Genomic DNA, 17603 nt, shown 5'->3' on the forward strand with positions numbered 1-17603 from the left:
TACTGTGCATTCAATTAACCATAGGCTAAAAAAGTTTGAATCAAATCGTTGCTATATACCAGTTCACCTGTAAGGCATTTCTTAGCATGCACATTTACATCATAAAGTGACACCACCCCAGCTGCAGACTTTCATTAGCTTCGCGGTGTATTGCAGACATCCTGCTTATTAGGCTGTTGTCCAGCTGTTTAGCAGTCACATTTTAAGCAATCCAGCACTCCATTTGCACAGCCACAGTAAGGCAGTTTTCTGCTTTTCAGGTACACGTAGTGCTGTTTCAGCAATTATTTATAACAGACGTATCCAAGTGCATTACAGTGTACAGTAAAAAACAAATCAAGTGAACAGTTGTTTCAGTGAATGGTGAAGATGAATCAGTAAATCAAGTCAAAGGAATTCAGAAAAGGAAATACAAGATTTTTAGTCTGTATAGGTCATCAGCATTGGTGCTGAAGTCAACACATAGGAAAGGAAACTGAAACACAGGCATCAAAATCAGAAAAGGGGTAGACAGAAAGAAAATACTGCTGGAAGATCACAACCATAACAGAATTGAAGAGACGTGTCAAAGGCAAATCAATGTACAAATCATGAGAAGGAATAAGTTGGAAGAGAAGACACAGTCTGATACAGACTAGGGAGATTTCATCCTAATATTCAATGTCAGTATGTGATTGTGTGTCCAAAAATTATTTTGAAGACCAATGAAAATACACACTTTTATCTTTCATTGTTTCCAGGGCATTAAATTTGAAAGATTTTTTTTTTTACTATAGGTTTGGAGGAGGACTATATTTGTTCTTTGAGCTTCGTGTCATAACAGAAGCACTCAATATACCTTTTCCTTTAAGCATATCTCATATGGAAGAAGTGATTTCAATTATGATACCTGTTTAGTTTGATTATTTAAGCCAAAATAAGTCTTGTTCTAGCCAACAGCTGAGCTAAGGTTTTTGCAATATAGACAGTTGACAAGGTCTGTGGAATATCCTTCTATAAATTAGAAGTAGTCAGTACAATCTATTGTGCAGCATTAAAAAAAACAACTTTTCAGCAAAAGCACAGAAGGATGGTAGTGAGTCTAGCAACGTCAAGCAAGAAAAATTAGTGTGTCACAAAGCTACTCGCTTTTCTCGTTCTTTAAATACTAAGTTACAACATTTCTAATTTCAGATGTTACTAATACAAAAGAAGGGGAACAATCTCTTTAAACAATTTCCTATATTTTTATCAGCTCTCCTGCAGCTGAAACAGCTTTAGAGGGAGCAGCTGGGTCTGTCAGGGCTTATTTTAAACAAGGGACAAAGAAGTAATTGTTTGTTTTGGTCTGCTCACCTGGGTCTTTTGAACTGGAAAAGACTGAGGGAAATTTTAGAGGAAAGGAAGAACTAGTATGACTATTCCATCAAAAAAACAAGAGGAAATCTGTTGATGAGCTGATAGGCTTTCCTCCTCACTACAGTATAGAAAAGAGACGTCAGTAGCTTGTTACAGAAAGGCAGTAAAATGGGAAGAGAGCAGAAATAGAATACCTTTTTATGGAAAAAGGTACTTTTTTTCCAATCATTTGGCATCAGAAATAGATTGTAAATTAGCTGCTCTCATTATGTGTTTATATGTTTTCTCCTTTGAATGTACTAGCATAGTAGGTTCTACCTAGAAAGAACTTGACATATTCATCTCAAAATATTAATGAAGAGGCTTTTCATAAACTTATGTTTCTTTTTGTGATGTCTTAAGGTGGCTAATTGCTGAAAGCTATTAGAGATCAGAGGTGAAAAAATGCCCATTATTTGAGAATGTCGTCAATAGCTTTCTGAAGGGGCAATTTTAAATTAGTGGTTCAGTGGAATCTAAACAATCCAAAGGAATGTCATTATTCTAGAAAAAAATCACACAGAAAAATATAAACCATTTAAAATAACAAGAGCTGAGTCACTGAATTTGAATGATTTCATTTAGAATTTCTTTTAGTTTTTCTTTCCTTTCTAAATTAGAAAAGAACAAACTTGTCCTGGTTTCAGCTGGGATAGAGTTAACTGTCTTCCTAGTAGCTGGTACAGTGCTATGTTTTGAGTTCAGAGCGAAGAATGTTGATAACACTGATGTTTTCAGTTGTTGCTCACTAGTGTTTAGACTAATGTCAAGGATTTTTCAGCTTCTCATGCCCAGCCAGTGAGAAAGCTGGAGGGGCACAAGAAGTTGGCACAGGACACAGCCAGGGCAGCTGACCCAAACTGGCCAACGGGGTATTCCATACCATGGGACGTCCCATCCAGTATAGGAACGGGGAGGTGGGGGGCAGGGATTCGCCGCTCGGGGGACTGGCTGGGTGTCGGTCGGCGGGTGGTGAGCAATTGCACTGCGCATCATTTGTACATTCCAATCCTTTCATTATTGCTGTTGTCATTTTATTAGTGTTATCATTATCATTATTAGTTTCTTCTTTTCTGTTCTATTAAACCGTTCTTATCTCAACCCACGGGTTTTGCTTCTTTTCCCGATTTTCTCCCCCATCCCACTGGGTGGGGGGGAGTGAGTGAGCGGCTGCGTGGTGTTTAGTTGCTGGCTGGGGTTAAACCACGACAAAACTATAATAAAAGCCAAAACCAAAACACTTCTATTTTATTAAAATAATCCTCTTACATTGACCCAGGTTGAATTATCTAAGAATATTTTGTTTCATAAGAAACTTCAGATATAGTTACTTTTTGTGATGTAAGAGGAAAAGAAATATCAAAGTGAAGAAATTAGCTGTGCAATGGGAACTCAGTTACAGTCAGTTCTACTGCTCACCTTCTTTCTTCTCCACCTGGCCATGCCCTTGATTAGCCCCATATTAAAAGTTATCTCTAACTGCACCCTAGTAGACCATCCTTACGATATTACAGCTGTGGATAAATGATTAATGTTTTCTGGAAGTAGGTCTTCAAGGTTCCCTTTTATAGTCCATGGGCTACCATTTCTTATTCTGCCAAAAGAGAGAAGTATTTTGGTCTTCAATTCTCTGAGAACACAGTAATGGCAAACATTCTTTTCTGAGAAAAATACTGATAACTAAAATTTTGGCTAGCCATTTCCTTCATGGAAATCTGATTCAATCCAGGTCCCAGCCCAGAAGCACTTCCTCAGAAGCGGCTGGTTTAGTTAAACAAAATAAGAGATGAGTGATGTTTTCTCTTACATTTGAACTGCTGAGTGCCTGTATAGAGACTGGGAAGCAGAAAAGAGATAAATGATCCTGTTGTTAGTCATCCATTGTCCCTAAAGGCATTCATGACATAGATGTATTCAAAATATTTTGAGGCCTAATGGTAGTAGATGGATGAGAGTTAGTTGCAGTTACTCTGGCATATTTACCACACGGCTTTGTTTTAGGAAAGCTGTGTTCATTCCTTTTTGTAGATATTGTTATGAATAACTTGGATAACACAGTTGCAGCAAATACTGTAAGGTGATGCTCCCACTGTCTTGTATATGTTGGATTTGTTCAGGTCCATGTTCTTAACTGACCTGTTGTGCACCTAGCTGTTGCTTGCTTGATTAACCATGCTTATTACGCAAATGAGAAACAAGGTTGAGAGAAGTCTGGAAAATCAGAACACAGCAACGTACAAAATATCATAGAAAAAACAACACAGAAACAAAGTGAGGCTCCAGAATCTGGCAATTCCAAACCAAAAGGCTGACTGCAAATAGAAGCAGAAGTACCAGAACCTGGGGGTCCTGGTGGACACCAAGCTGAACATAAGCCAGCAATGTGCCCTCACCGCAAAGAAGGCTAATGGTATCCTGGGCTGCATTAGGCAAAGTATTGCCAGCAGGTCAAGGGAGGTGATCCTTCCCCTCTACTCAGCACTGGTGAGGCCACACCTGGAGTGCTGTGTCCAGTGCTGGGAGAGAGGCATGGACATGCTGGAGAGAGTCCAACAAAGGGCCACCAAGATGATCAAGGGATGATGGAAGGAAGGAAGGAAGGAAGGAGGGAAGGAAGGAAAAAGGAAAGACCTCAGCTGTCACCTAAATTCACTGGACCTCTCTGTCTTGCAAAATTCCTTCTGCACCAACCATTTTCCCTCTGAGCATGTCCAGATATGTCCTGGACTAGGTGAATTTGCACCTTGTACATGACCCTGGTTCCCTGGTTCTCAGAAGCCAGACACTGCCATGTTAAATGCCCAGCAGGGATTGAATCCTCTGCACATGCCTAACAAACCCACGTAGGACTGGACTTCTCACAAAATGCAGTTACAGGGGCAAGCAATAGAGCCCAGCTTGAGTATAGTTTCGCTTGTGCCTTACACTGTAAGTGAGAATCCCTGGCTTCCACTCCATGCTGCATGCATTTTATAATAAAATAGATTGGCCAAACTGAAAAACATTCCTGGGATTTAGGGATCAAACTCAGGGTATCCCCAACCAAGGATATTGAACTTACCTCTCATCTATTCCCCCACTCCCTTAGTTGTGTATTCTTTCAATAGAGGGCTGAAGATCTGTAATCTGAGTAAATCACTGAACCCAAGCCTCTGACCTTTGTCTAGTCTTTAAGCATTAGACTGATGTGCAAATTGTGAGCACTGCCAGCATTTTTCCAAACCACGCCTATGCTTAATATTTCCTACTGTCTTCTAAGTTGGTTGATACATCTATCATAGGAAACAAAATAACTGTATATACAGCAGTGTTCTTTAATAACTTCTAAGGATTTTCCTGAGAAGTTATTAAAGAATTTGTTAAAACTACCTTTATTAAAGATATATATCTGATTCTAAAGCTTCTTTTAATTATATGACCTTCCAATCCTTTGCAAGTGTGTGTTAATTCTAATGAATTTTACTTTTTTATTTCATTGTAGGTGCACTGCTAAAATGGAGCATAGAAACATTGTTAGTTTCCTAAAGTTTTGCTTAAAGGCAAAATTCATTACAGTGCCAACACAAAGATTCAAACAATCTTAAATCTCAACTAGACTGAATTTCTACCACCACGAGTCAGCAACTGCATGGAGGCAGAACCTAGCCATCCTTCATACAAGACCATGCTCTAATTGTGCAACCAGATTCCTTGAAGTCCCCAAAATTAGTTGCACAGGACAAAAGCCTTCAGATTTTCTATTAGAAGTGTTGAAGTGAACACTTTCAAACACCACATTAATGAATACAGGAATTTATATTATAATTTACTGTAGGTTTGGTTATAGACTTACTTTATTGAGTGATGGAGAATGAATCATTTCAAGTCTGCTGGAGGAACCTCAAAACTCAATAAAATTAGGAAAAGAATCAACCAGAAGGAAGGCATACCAAAATCTTCCTAGTGAAAAATATGTTTGGTCGTAAAATAACATTTTTCATTACAAAACACCACAGATTAACATTGCTTACTTTAAAGGCAATGTCAGAAAAAATAAGGAAAAAAAAAAATCTTCTAATTTTGATTTTGATTTTTAAAAATCTGAGCATTTTTATTTCAATGTTTTATCTTTTAGTCATAAAATATAAAAAATAAATTACTTCTTATTGATGTCCTCTCTTTTTTTTCCTTTATACTGCCTTCCATAGTAACTTCTTAACATTTTTCTATCTTTTGCCAAAATCTAAGAGGTAAGAATAGGTACAAAAATGTTCTATACATGACAGATTCTATTGGATCTACTGATAATAAGGAAAAAGACATTTTTGTGAAAGTGATCAATATTAAGATTTTTATTAGAAACATAAAAATGCATTGGAAAATCCTAAAAGGAAAGTATGAAATGAAATTCATTTTTAAAAAGAATATTCTTCCTTCCCAGCTTTTTCAATAAGCTGTTAATTACTCTTTGCAGCCTGGAAGCCAAATACTTTTTAAGCGTTTAAGTGTGAAAGGGTACAGATAAATCAGCAGGTGACTCTTTGCTTTTCTAATAATATAAATAACTTTAGAAATCCACCTATGTATCCCAGGGACCTTCTCAATTTTTTGAACATTCAGAACAAATCTGTTTTGACGTATGTTTGAAAAATGGGCAGAGGTTAGGGCTTGTTCCTATTTCATCTGAGTTAGTTTGGCCATGATGATTTGGAAGGAACTCTTTCGTTCCCATGGCAATGCAGTGAATTCTGTAGAACTCTGCTTCTGTCATTGCAAATGAAGCAATTTTTTTGTGAAAATATACCAGTTGAAGGGAAATATCAGGTAATGGACAAAGCTAAGGTTCTTGAAGGTAAATAATTAATTTCAAAGGGATTTGCAAGTAATACATAAACTGAAAATAGGTCAATAGAAATTTGAGAGCACTCCAGTATGAAAAAATGCAGAGGAACTCAAGGTAGGAATTCTTAATAAAATAAGAATTCGAGAAGTTCTCTTTTGGGACAGATTCTGCTATGTGGGCTCCTTCTGGGTATCATGAAGGGTTCTTAAAGCCAACCCCAAACAGCTACTGAAGAAATAGCAAGTAACTTCTTTGCACCTCAATACCCATAAAGGAGGGAGAACATTCCCCGAAGACCACCTTTATAGGACTTCAGAGACAAGAGAACATATCCCTGAAAGAAGTGTCATGTCTTGACCTGTCAGGAAGCATGAATCTTCTCAAAGAAGGCAGGAATAGGTGTTTTGGTAGGAGAGTCAAGATGGGCATTTCTCTCCCTGTAGCTCTTCCTGACAGCACCACAGAGCATTACCCAGGACATGACATCAGGAATACACTAACCCAACCCCAAAAGGCTGTTTTCAGAAGAGTGTGAGACATTCCTTACAACATTCCATTTCAGTTGCAGTTGCCATAAACCTTCAAGCTGTGAGAAAGGTAATGAACCTGGTTCTCTGTTGTCTTCTTATTCATCACCTACAGAAAAAAACAAACAAACAAACAAACAAATTCTAAATTGTCACGTATCACATAAAACCAAAAAGTTCAAGACTTAATTGTGAAGATCAGCAAATCTACCAGTTATCACTAGCATATCACAGCTATTAGTTCATGGGAATAAACTGAATTTTCAGTGTATGAAGTGTGGATTTACTAGCATAATTTTTAAAACAAATAGAAATAATTGTATTAATTATAACAGAAGTTGTAAAGTAATTATTCTTCCAATAAAACAATAACACCTTAGTGGAAAAGAAAAACATACAGGGTTGTATTTAGATGGGAAGTTTTTTGCCCACCCAAACAAAAACTGAAGTAAGTTTATTGCACTGCAAGTGATTTCAGATAGAAGTCAGCCCATCACCTGCTTGCTTTGTTCACAGAATAAGTGGTTCACTACACACGCAGGATATGGCTGCATCACTTTCTTAAGAACTAACCAATGGCATAATCAAACCAGTTACCATTTCTCTCATTCTTTCTATCTGAATATACAGGTTTCAGTCGCTATTGCTTGATTTCTGTTTACTGCTTCAAGCATATGTGCAGTAATTGCATTCAAGTCAACCTCTCCAAAGTGAGTAGTCTATTTTTCATGATCTCTTTAACAGTCATCCTTAAAAGAAAACTTCTGCAATTTTCAGTCCATATGCACTACCTCAAATTGTCCTCTGAAAATTTGGAAACAGAACTGTTAAATTGAAATTGAAGATTGCTGTTGCCATTTTTCAGTTCTATTTCGGACCTTAATTGAATCATCCATCTATATTCAACTTTCATTAATACTATTTATTTGTGTTCTAGTCAGCCCTGGGGTCACCATTTGATGATCAGGATTTTAGTATGCTGAACATAGACAAGCACATGATGGGAAGAGAGCTCTCAAGTCAAATGAATTACAGTCTAAATAATTCCTGCTCTGAGAGGTACACTCTGCTTTTAATTTTAGTGGTGAAAATGAGGAAAAGTGTGCAAACTCATTCATTGAATTTTTGGGTTGGGGTGTGAGATGTAGGTGAGTTCTCTGCGATTCCAATCAGAAGCAAGATAACCTAGTTACCCTCTTGAACCTTCAACCGTACTCCTGTTCATTTGTAATATGCATGTGTGTGACTGGGAAAAAATGGTCCCTAACAACATGGGTAACTTCCTTTTCTGTCTATATAGCCAGTGGATTGATATGATAGGGACGTTATTTAATACAAACATATATTGTGTTAAAAAATAAGACAGTGAAAATCCACTTGCTTGTATTGTCCTCAGCGTTATCATACTCTTGGAACTCTGTAACAAGGGTGGGGGTTTTTATCTTTGCAAAGGTGGAGGATTTTTTATCAGTGTAGGCAGATTAAAATGATAACAAACAGCTCTGAGGATGCTGTGACTCAATTTCTGGATCATCTTGTTGTCACGAGGGCCTTTCCAGCCCCAGGCCTCCCCTGCTGTCAAGGGTTGTTGTACCTTTTGGAAAGCAGAGGAACTTTGCTCCTGTATCTTATGTGTCTCACCTCATCTTCTAGTGTATCTGATTGAACTATTGAAGAAAATGGATTTGTCCTGCTGCTGCAGACTGTGACTTCTGGTCTCTGCAGAGCCACAAAATTGTTTTGCTGTCCCTGATTTAGGGGCTGTTGCTTTAGGCAAAGAGATGGACAGGCACCTGGTGGCAGGTGTGTGTGAACCACCTCAATAAGCTAGGTAAGCTCTCAAAAAATTGAGCTCTTTCATTTTTTAACCACTTCAGCAAGTTTCAGTGTTTTAAGCCTGAACTCTGAGAGTGAAGCTGCCTCTGAGGAACCCACCAGGGACAATGTCAGACAAGAACTCTGCTGTACCAGAGCGTGGAGGTGGCATAGCTCTGCAAATACATCAAACATACATTTGCTGAATTGCAGATTATTTCACTCTCAAATGAAAAGGCTCTACAGGGACACTAGAAGTAAAACTGTGACCAGAAGGAAATATGCTCCTTAGCAATGACAGAAGACAGCCAACACTTATCTTCAGTAAGAAACAAGTGGCAACAAATTCTATATGTCATGTGTGCAACTGTCATGTTTATTTATTATTAAAAAATCTATTTAACACTTTTACAGCCTACTATAATCCACATAAACCAAGAAGACTGGAGAGGTTGTTTGGACGGATGCTGAGCAAAGGTGCATAAGGCATGCAGGAGCTCCATTGTTGCTTAACTTCATCAGAGACTGAGAGTCCTCATGACCTGGTGATTATTTTGACTTTTAACCATGACCTCTGGTGTTGGCCTTCTCTCCAGAGGTAAGAGATATAAACCACAAAGATCATAACACTTGCTTAGAGGAAACAAAAAAGTAACATGCAAATTAACAGTTTATGAAATGGATGTTCTTAGGTAATGCCAGAAACAGCAATCCAATTAACAACCACTCAGCTAACAAAGTTGTTTGGGATCGTTCCCATGAAATTTAAGAGAAGTGCAACTCTTGAACATATACTTCATCAACAGATTTCTTTTTTTAAGCTTAAAAATGACCACTTTAAACCTTTTGTTGACTCATGCCAGCACTAGAACAGGGTGCATGGATACACCACTATCCTGAGTCCCTGGCAGTACTTTGTAATGACACTGCTACATGGCATTGCTATAGTGAGAGTGGGGAAACCAAGCTGGAAGGTGGACAAAGTTTGTACACCTGTAGGTGGAACAAGCACCTTTTATCACACTATTCCTATTTTGATCACTAAACATGCTACTGTTGCAGTGCCCTCTGCCTTTGACAGTTTTCCCTGTATAGACTGTGCATGTATTTGTATGCTATGGCAAATAGACCAAGTCAGCATTGTACCATCCAACTTTTAGGAGCCAGTTTTTTATGGAAATGAAACAAGTCTTAACAAATAGCAATATCTGGTTGGGAGAACACGACTGAGCTTGTCAAAGGGAACTTGAAAAGCTTTCTGAAAAAAGGATTTTAAACAGTTATGCCAGTATAACTCCTACCATGGGAAACTGCTTCCCATGAACTTTTCATGTTGAGTATAAAAGTCTTATACTAGTATAGAATATCCCCCTTCCTAGACAAAAATAGCTGTACTACAAAAAGTGCTTTCATACTAAATCTAGTGATAATCATTTGGAGGTGATTTGCACCGCTTTTTCATCATTGGATTAGCTGAAGTGGTGGGCTTTTAACATGCATGTAAGGTTTATATTATTTTTTTTAACTAACTGGTATGAAGAAAGGGTCAACATATTTTACAATGATTTTGCAAAGCTGATAATTAGTTTCACTTCAATTTGGAACAACACCTCCTCACCTCTGCCTAAATTTGTAATGAAAAAGAAAATCTGGCAGACCACAGTTCCAGGCTGTCCCAGACCTAGCAATTCAGGGAAAGCAGTTGAACTCCAAGCATGGAAATTTAGAAGTGACTATGCCCATGATTTCTCACTCAATATACCAGGGAAGTGGTAGCCCAAAGCCCTGACATTTTTTGTCATGTGAACTGCAGAAGACCTGAGCCTAATAACTTTAGAGTTGCATCTTTGCTGTCCGTCAGGAAGATGGCTAAAAATGGGTTATACAGCTTTGCAAAAAACAAACATTACAACTAGATACCCACAACACAAGTACAGTTCAGCCAGAACTATGCCTAATGTCACCCAGAGCTTCAATAGTATCAAAAGATCAGTATGTAATATTCCATATATGACAAATTAACGCTCTTCAGTGAAGACATTACATCAGTGAATTCCTCAATAGCTCTATCTCCTTCTAAAAAAAAAAAAAAAAGAGAGAGAGACAGTTGGGAGCATTTATTGATTTCAACTCAGATCTGAACCAAAAGTAAAAACCTTCCAAAGTCAGGTTGCTGGTAGGAAGGTAATGATTCATACTGCTTCTGTTATAGCTAGGGAAAAATGAGCCTATCTGGATATGAAACAGAAATAAAACCTATCAAGAGATGTGGGTTGTACCAGTAATCTATTAAACTAGACTAAAGTTTTAAAAGTTGGCAACACAGTAAATGAAAATCTGAGATTGTTAGATCTGTAGCCTGTTTTTGAAATCAAAGTGTTTTGGCTTAAAGGAAAAAAAAAAAATGTGAGATGATAGAAAAAAAAAGGGAAGGGGGGGAAGAGACATTTTAGCTGAACATTCAAATCCACCTGCATTTATCCAGATGGAACCTCAAAACCTTTTGAGCTCCAATAATTGTTACCCTGGCTGCTCAAGTTTCCCTGTGTCATCCAGTAGAGATTTTTAACCTTAAAAAGTATAGGATAATGAGTGCTTATATGACACAAAGGAACTACAGTGCGCACAAAAAATAATGATTCTGTCAGTTACAAAAAAAGTATTTAGTACCATAGAGTGATTTTTCCAGTGTTGCAGTCGACTGCCTTCAATGTCTGTTGTCTCCAAGGCTGAGTGAATCACCTTTTAAATATATATAAAGATCTCCTGCGAAATCACTTTGTCAGTAGCTTAGCTGCACAAGGTAGAGATAATCTGTATCAAAAATTCCTGACAGGGACTGTACTTCCTTAGCAGGTCTTTGAAACCTTCCTACTCAGTGACCTCAGGCTTCAATGAGTCACTGTAAAAAAGTCAAGCTGCTGTATGTAGGTAATGAATGCACAGATTCATACTGCCTCTATTGCAGCTATGAAAAAAAAAATGAACATTTCTGGAAATGAAAATCTGTGAAGTTTATATTTGGAAAAAGAAATGTAACAAAATCTCACTGATTTCATCGTGTGCATCTATACTGTCAGATGGGTTCAGTGCCTCTTTCACTCCATGACACGTATCTCCAAGTCATCTGCACTGCATATATGTGGCAGACCAAGTTCTTTCCTTAGCAAAAAGAGACAGAAGACAGTTTTGCTCAGGAGGTTGCACCATACAAGCAGTATGGATGTGACTAGCCTACTGCATAAAGCTTTACACTTGAGTGGTACAGACATGAGCTTGTTTGTCTGGAGCATTGTAAGCATATTTGTGCTGGAATGCAGCATTAAGATGAAAGCTGTGAATCTTTCCACTCCAATCACTCTTTATGGCACCGTTCCATTAGGACAGATATGTGAAATGACTCTTTCTACCAAGGCCCAGTATGTAGCTTTGCCAAGGCACACCATGACCAGATAGAGGAAGGGAGAAAATGACGTAGTCCGCTATTGCCTTCCCTTTTTTTTATTTTCCAAATATGAAACCTTTCCAACTTAGCCTGTAGACTGAGTGTAGTCTTAGGTGCCAAACAGCACCTAGCATCCATTGCAATGTGTATGACAATATACAAATACAGCTTGCTATAGTTCTTCATTGCAAAAATCACTAGAATGAATAGAAAATTGTATTATAAATCAACTCTTTCACTCCAGGTTTTTTTATACATTTACATAAGGAGAAAAAATGGCAGATGTATTTCTTAAAATTCAGCTAGTGGACAAATTGCAGGACTGTGTGAGTGAGAGCTGGATGAGTTGTCCATCTTACTATAATAATTTGAGCCCATATTCATCTCATCCAATATTACATACCAAAAGGCATTAAGTCAAGAGCATATTCTCCCTAAATTTTCCCTTTAGTCAGTCTAGAAAAAATAGACAACTCCAGGGAGTGATTCACACCTTGTAATTCCCTATAACTGACGAGTTTGGGGATCACCTGTCTGAATTCAGCAGCTGCGCACAAAGGACATGGCCCACAAAGCAGCAGCATGGCTACCTGGAGGTGATTTCTGTAACTTACAAGTGTTTCAATTTGCTGCTTCTCCTAGGAGTAGGGTTGAGGACACACATCCACATTGCTCCCTCACACTACTTTTGAGCAGATGCCCTCATCCAGATCTAGCTGTGCTGAAAGCCATTGCTGTTCCCCCCTGCTTATCAGTGACTCCTACAAATACACGTCTCACAGAGAGTTGTGCAAATTCACCCCAGAAGCAGGTAAAACAAAATCCATGTTCTTTGTGTATCACTTCTTTTGTCTAATTAGTACTCCACATGGTCTCCCAAGGAGGGAACAAGAAATACTTTATGAAATAGATGTTTTTATATAAAAGCTCAAAGAAACTTCAGAAATTGCCCCATCTTTCAATAAATATCATTATTGTTTGTATACATTTAAGTAGGTACATGCACACATACATAAATGTCTACCCTGGAAATGCATGAATACAAATATTTCCAATTAATTACAGGTCCATCTGGTCTCTGTGGGTTGTTAGCAGGGTAGTTAGTTTTATAGTTACAAACTCAGAAGCTCAAATTCAAATCCAGCTTGTAAGCTATGGATTGCGCTTTAGTCTGCAGTCATTAACTGCTCTCAGCCTGAGGGCCATACTCTACCTCCAGGGCTATTTTTGAAGGAGAACTCTCCAGTCTTGGGTGCAGTTTTCCTACATTTCATTTTTCCAGCCATGTGTATAGGATTTATTATGCTTTCACATATGTTTAATACAAAAACTGCATACAACACACAAGGATGTATAGTTTATGTATTACCATATTTTATGACAGAATTTGTATTCAATCAGCTGAAATGAAGGGTATGAAAAAGCTTTATTCTAAAGTACTAAATATATGTAGGGTATGTATGGCACACATCATTATCGGGAGAACTGGCCAAGTAGGACAAAGACTACTATTGCCATCTGTAACTTTTGACAGCCCAGGAATTTTTACTTAAAATGGATAATAATTGTGTAGATAACTTAAGGCTTTTCCTAATAAATTAGACCATGGTCATGTGTTTTGACACATCAGTCACCTTCTAGTATAAAATAGTTGACAATTTTTCTGGCAAAATTCAGTGAAAACCATGGTAAGTGCCATCAGGAAGACAATGAAGCTGCTTCCTATTGCCTATGCTCCCCACAGAAATTGGTCCTCTGTGTAGTCTGGATGACAAGGGCTCTAAAACCTGAAAATTGTATCAAAATAATTTCTAACAGAGGTTTTACTGGTATTCCAACCATTGCGACAAACAAGCAAACAGATCAGTTTGAGGGAATGCATTCCTTTAAGATTCACTATTTCCTGAGAGTTTTAGGAGCTGAGAAGATGCTTGAGAGAAGAAAAGTGTTCTCTGGGAAGCGCCAGGGCAGGGCTCCTGGGCAGCAGCAAAAGGGAATGCTCATTCCTTCTCATTTATTCAGTTTCTGATTTTTGCCCTTCCTCTTATTAATACATAGCAAACTCATTTGCTCCACCAATTTCTATCATGAGTTTCTAATACTGGAGACTTTTGTTGTTTTTCTGATGTGCAGAAAACTCAGCAGGGAACAACCTATGCTTCCCTCCTGCTGTTTTGTAAATTGACAGATCAGAGTGTGACCTAACTGCCTTTTAAGAAAAAGTTAAAATTATTTCAACACTGTTCTGTACCAGCCTCTAGGGTTCTGGACAAGAAAGGCAAATGGTGAAATGTCTAAACCCATAATTTCCTTGCAAACTGCTTAGACTTGTGTTTATCATCCCACTGACATTGCTATGCCAGATTATCCTGTCTGTTGAAGAACGTTGATGTGCATGAATACAGCCGTTTAATTTCCAGGAAGACAGTCCTGGGAAACCTAGAGTAACAGGCAAAGGCTTGTTTGTTTGTTTGTTTGCTCTTGTGCAATGTAAGCAGTTCTGCTTGGTTTGTTCTGAGACCAGTTTTTTCCTATTCTTCTACCCTTGTATTTTTGTTTAATTTGACCAATGTGTTTTGCTAAACAACAAGGTTTAACATAGTCTTCAATGCTGCTATTCACTTGACATCAGTATAAAGCATTTCTGGTGCTTTCCTTACATTTTGCAATCCTTATGTGATGTGTGTATTTTTCCTGTTAATCCCGTTGGAATCACTTTTTTGACATCTTTTAAAAAAGTCCTGCATAATATTGAGATACACTTCAGACTGAAAATATGGCCTTGAAACATCTTGTCCCAGCAATATTGTGTTAATAGATCCATTCTCTGTGTAAGATGTTGTCCTTGGCAGTCTCAGTTCACTTTTCAGCTGAGAAAGAAGAACATTTTCTTTTCTTAAGAAGGCAAATATATACATCAGCTCTAGAACTGACTCCAGCATACTTTAGCCAAATGATATAGAGTGTGCATTTTAAGAGAAAAAAATCTGTTTTGTCTTCAATTAAGAAAACATTTATATTAAGCTTAAAAGTGATCCCTGTGTGTTTGTGGGAGGCACAGGGAGTCACTTCTGGCAGTAAAATTAGTGGTCTGTAGTGTGGTTTAAATAGTTTTGGAGCCAGAGAAGTAAATTAACATTTCTCTGACCAGCGTACAGCCTCATCTAATCTTGGAAGGCAGCAGATACAAGAAGCATAGAAAAACAATTTGGTGTCACCATCACTCAAAAAATTTCTGTCCTTGCAGACAGTGAAGAGTATTCCCATTTTGCATATTTTAACTCTTCAGCTCTGCTTAAGAAGTGACATGTTCCACCTTTTTTTCTGCAATGACCAATGCTTTTTTTCATTCCAGTTCTTCTACTTATTCTGCAATTTTCAGAAAAATGTGTCTATTGGCTTTGACTTAAAGATTCGAATTTGGAAAGACGGATGGCTTCTGAAGCTCTGTTGACAGTTTTCCTAAAACCAGAAGGCACCTTCTAGTCATCTTTATTGATTTGGCTTCTGTGCTCTTCCATTCAGTTCACCACCTGATGATCCCTGCCTGTTTTTCACCTGCACTGGATTTTCTTTTCTTTGCAAAGTAGAAAGTAAACATATCTTTTCCAGTCTATTGTTTGCATATCTCTTTGGACTCAGATTTATTCCATGTGATTTCACTCCCAAAACTCAAAAGAAAGACCTGTGTCAAGTGCCTAGTCACCCAAGGTTCCCTTCACAGTCAGAGGGAGTGAGACAGAGAGGGAGACCCTCATAGATTGACCTTACATGATTCTCTGCAGGTGATTTTCTCTCTCCACTGACTACAGACTGGGAAAGCCCTTTGCAGAGAGAAGGCATCTGTATTCCCCATTTAGACATTCTGCTTATTTGTCTAAAAGTAGACAAAATAAACCAGAGCCTCATTCACTACTAAGCACTGAACTCCATCCATTTACCCTCAGGTGCTGGTTATTACTTTGTTTCTCTCATTGCATTGACTTATACATCTCTGTCTGAATTTATATCTATACATTTTCCATATGATTTCAAATTTACAGTACATTTATCTCCCTTTGTGGCACTGCTGATTTTTCCTAGAAAGAGTTCCTGTGAACTAAAAATGTTACCATTATCTTCCTTGTCTGAGCTGTGCTTCCTTTGTTGTCGCTTACAAACTCTTACATACTGACATAATTCACCAAAGTAGTTTTTGCAATTTTCCATCTCCTGTGAACCACCATTGTGCTCTTAATTGTGAACTGCTCCACATGTCTTCATGCCTCAGGTATCCATCCTTGCAGTGCTTCAGATCTCCCATCACATCTGATATGTGCAAACACTTACCACGACTCAGCAGACAATTGTCAGCAGACAATTTATTTGGCCTGGAAAAAATTAATTTGTCAATGGTGAGTTCTGAATCTTTTAGTAACCTCTTTTGGAGTGTTTTGCCTTAGATGGTCTCGTAATTTAGTCAGATGTTAAGGACTGAGTTAATTCCAAAAGTGAAAGATAGCTTTGTACAACTTGAAATTGTACAAATTCTTGCAAACCTTTTTTCTGAGTCTGTCTAAAAATTGTTCACATGCTTCATTTTTATGTGAAGTGTGAAGTACTCCTTCAATTTTGTACTGCACTTTCGGAGTTAGCCTCTCTGCTTGAGCTACTGAAAACCATTAAAACATCAAGTAGTTCAAAACCACCTACTGTCAGAAACAAGGCTGCCTTCTGTCTTCCTTTTTGCTGCTGCCCATGGCTTGTAGTTCCTTTTAAACTTCCTCCAGTTGTCCTCCACATTTCCCAAGGGGTTTAACTCTGCTGGGGCCTTGAACAACTCCTTTCTTCTATTCAGGGTGTAGCTCAGTTGATTTTAGTCCTGTTCCAGTGTTTGGCTCAGCAGCCACAGAGAACAGGGAGATAGCAGAGACTGGGTCCACTTCATGAAGGTGTTCTTAAGGTGCAGAAAAATTTAAGTCATCCTTTCTTCGCAATAGGTCATTTTCTTCCAATTATCACAGACAAAAACATCCTAAAGAGGGAGTTTCCCATGAAGTGAGGGGTAGCAAGAGACAAGACATAGAGAAGAAGGGACGAGAATATCTGTGGAGAATCCAGAACTGGCTGGGGCCTACTGAGAAATATCAGACTTGTCAGAAAGAGAACCAAACGTGGCAGCTAATGAGCCTAAATAACAAGCACTGTCTTTTCCCTTGTGATCTTCCTCTCTGTGTCTTCCTGGCTGCCTGGGCAATAAACATCCTTTGGAGCAGGAGAGAGCAATTGCATCTCAAGGGATATGGCAACCTGAGCTGGAGCTGTTACTCTACTGAGGTTTGTTCTGCCATCCTATGACACCAGCAGCAGAGGAAATGGACATATCTCAAAAAGAAGAAATGGTATCATTTTTAGCAAAAGCACACAAAAGGTCTACAACACTGTTCTCATCTTTACCTTTTCATTCTTCTGAGAGTTTGGAAATAGCTTCATTATCTGTAGAAAAACAACTCCATTCAACTGAAACATTTTCTGTTGTTGACATTTGGTTTTGTACAGTATTCGCATAGAACCAAAATATTTTGAAGTTTTTCAATGAGGAAAAAAAAAAAAGCAAGAAGCAAACAGAGGTGGAAAT

The sequence above is a fragment of the Harpia harpyja genome, chromosome 1, assembly GCF_026419915.1.
Source record: "Harpia harpyja isolate bHarHar1 chromosome 1, bHarHar1 primary haplotype, whole genome shotgun sequence".
Lineage (NCBI taxonomy): Eukaryota > Metazoa > Chordata > Aves > Accipitriformes > Accipitridae > Harpia > Harpia harpyja.